Source organism: Gorilla gorilla, chromosome 4, assembly GCF_029281585.2.
Source record: "Gorilla gorilla gorilla isolate KB3781 chromosome 4, NHGRI_mGorGor1-v2.1_pri, whole genome shotgun sequence".
Taxonomy (NCBI): Eukaryota; Metazoa; Chordata; class Mammalia; order Primates; family Hominidae; genus Gorilla; species Gorilla gorilla.
This window is the reverse complement of record NC_073228.2, coordinates 49,206,479-49,209,142: the sequence shown is the minus strand read 5'-3', so window position 1 is coordinate 49,209,142 and position 2,664 is coordinate 49,206,479. Positions and strand designations below refer to the sequence as shown.

Genomic DNA, 2,664 nt, shown 5'->3' with positions numbered 1-2,664 from the left:
TGGACGGGTGACACCCAAGCGGAGTCCTGACGACCTGCGTCAGAGGTAGCCAGGCGAGGAGGAGGGGAAAGGAATCCACGTCCCGAGCAGAGAGGCAGCTTTCCCTACACAGCACAGGACACGGTCCGCGCACAGAAGCCGCAGGAGACGCAGGCACAGGGGCTGGGGAGAATCCTTGCTGGGCCCTCGCCGCCTCCCTCTGCCGGGTGTCTGGTGCCAGCCTCCTGCCTGGCAGAGGAACTCCAGCCCCTGCTCCCGGAAGCCCCTCCAGGCCTTCGGCTTCCCTGACTGGGCATGGGCCCCTCGTCCCCTCGGGTACGGGGCCGGTCTCCCCGCCCGCGGGCGGCGAAGTAAAGGCCCAGCGCAGCCCGCGCTCCTGCCCTGGGGCCTCGTCTTTCTCCAGGAAAACGTGGACCGCTCTCCGCCGACAGGTCTCTTCCACAGACCCCCGTCGCCTTCGCCCCCAGTCCCTTCCGGTTCTGTCTTTCCGCTGGCTCCGTACGAACAAGGAAGTCGCCCCCAGCGGAGCCCCGGCTCCCCCAGGCAGAGGCGGCCCCGGGGGCGGAGTCAACGGCGGAGGCCACGCCCTCTGTGAAAGGGCGGGGCATGCAAATTCGAAATGAAAGCCCGGGAACGCCGGAAGAAGCACGGGTGTAAGATTTCCCTTTTCAAAGGCGGAGAATGAGAAATCAGCCCGAGAGTGTAAGGGCGTCAATAGCGCTGTGGACGAGACAGAGGGAATGGGGCAAGGAGCGAGGCTGGGGCTCTCACCGCGACTTGAATGTGGATGAGAGTGGGATGGTGACGGCGGGCGCGAAGGCGACCGCATCGCTTCTCGGCCTTTTGGCTAAGATCAAGTGTAGTATCTGTTCTTATCAGTTTAATATCTGATACGTCCTCTATCCGAGGACAATATATTAAATGGATTTTTGGAGCAGGGAGATGGAATAGGAGCTTGCTCCGTCCACTCCACGCATCGACCTGGTATTGCAGTACCTCCAGGAACGGTGCACCCCCTCCGGGGATACAACGCGTCTCCTAAAAGTAGAGGGAGGTAAGAGACGGTAGCACCTGCGGGGCGGCTTGCACGCCGAGTGCCTGTGACGCGCCGGCTCGACTTAACTGTTTCCCTGAAGTACCGCGAGGTTCCTGATCTGCGGGCGGTAGACGGTAGGCTTATGCGGCACGCTTCCGTTTCCACCGTGACTACTGCGCTTCGGGAAGGCCACGACCTACTCCTTTGGGGAGGTCCTTAGGATCTCGGCTTGGCAGTCGAGTGGGTGGCGACCTTTAAAAGGAATGGGATCCACCCGGAATTGAACTTCCTTCTCCTCTCTCTATCTCTCTATCTGTCTGTCTCTGTCTGTCTGTCTATCTCTCTCTCTCTCTCTCTCTCTGTCTCTCTGTCTCTCTCTCTCCCGCCCCGCCTCTCCCCGGCTCTTTTGGTTTCCCCCACCCCCTCCCAAGTTCTGGGGTACATGTGCAGGACGTGCAGGTTTGGAACATAGGTACACGTGTGCCACGGTGCTTTGCTGCACCTAGCCACCAGTCGTCTAGGTTTGAAGCCCCGCGTGCGTTGGCTATTTGGCCTAATGCTCTCTCTCCCCTTGCCCCCCACGCCCCGTCAGGGCCCGGCGTGTGATGTTCCCCTCCCTGTGTCCCATGTGTTCTCACTGTTCAACTCCCACTTAGGAGCGAGAACATGCGGTGTTTGGTTTTCGCTTTCTGTGTGAGTTTGCTGAGAATGAGGCCTTCCAGCTTCATCCACGTTCCCGCAGAGGACATGAACTCATCCTTTTTTATGGCTGCCTAGTAATTCCATGGTGTATACGTGCCACACTTTCTTTATCCAGCCTATCATTCATGGGCATTCGAGTTGGTTCCAAGTCTTTGCTATTGTAAATAGTGCTGCAGTAAACATACGTGTCCACGTGTCTTCCTAGTAGGCACTTCTTCCTCTTCAGCCCGCTGAGTAGCTGGCACTTCAAGGCAGGTGCCAACGCACCGGCAGCAAGCTTCCTTTTTTGCCCGGGAAAAACTGAGGTGCAGGTAGTATAAGCCATTTATCACGGAACGCACAGGAGCAGAGCTCGAGTCCAAGCATCGTGGCTCCACCCGTCATGCTTGATGCATCTTTAGGCTCCGCTCTAGGTATGTGTATCCTTTACGGGATCAGCCACCGGCAGTTGCCTTGCGACCACGATGACAAATCTCTGCCGGCTCTTTTGGGTCTCATCCCTGTATCTATACGTTGCATCCCAACATAAAGATCGGAATGTTCCTTTCGCTGACCCAGTCTCTCACCCTTTCCAAACTCCAGAAATCTTGTCTGTCCTCGGAAGAACTCCCCCTGCTTCTTTCTCTAAAGGCTGTCTTCAGGCCGGGCACAGTGGGAGGATCGCTTGAGCCCAGAAGGCCGCAGTGAGGTGAGATCGCGCCATTGCCCTGCAGCCCCGGCGGCAGAGCCGGAGCCCCGTCTCGAAACAAACAAACAAAAACCAACCAACCAACCAACACAGACAAAGAAAGAAAGAGCCCAGGCAACCTAGTGAAAACCTGTTCGGGCTGGGGCGTATCTGTACCCCAGCTGTTCCAGAGGCTGAGGCCAGGAGGATGGGTGGACGCTGGGAGGTGGATGCTGCAGTGAGCAGTGATTGCACCACT

The 2,664-nt window shown here is 58.0% G+C and overlaps 1 non-coding gene across 1 annotated transcript; it reads left to right on the top strand.

Annotated features, from left to right (window-relative positions):
- The first annotated feature begins 827 nt into the window (after positions 1-827).
- On the top strand, positions 828-1,018 carry LOC134758634 (U2 spliceosomal RNA). The gene has a single exon (XR_010134042.1). It is a non-coding gene; the product is annotated as a U2 spliceosomal RNA (small nuclear RNA).
- Positions 1,019-2,664: the final 1,646 nt, after the last annotated feature.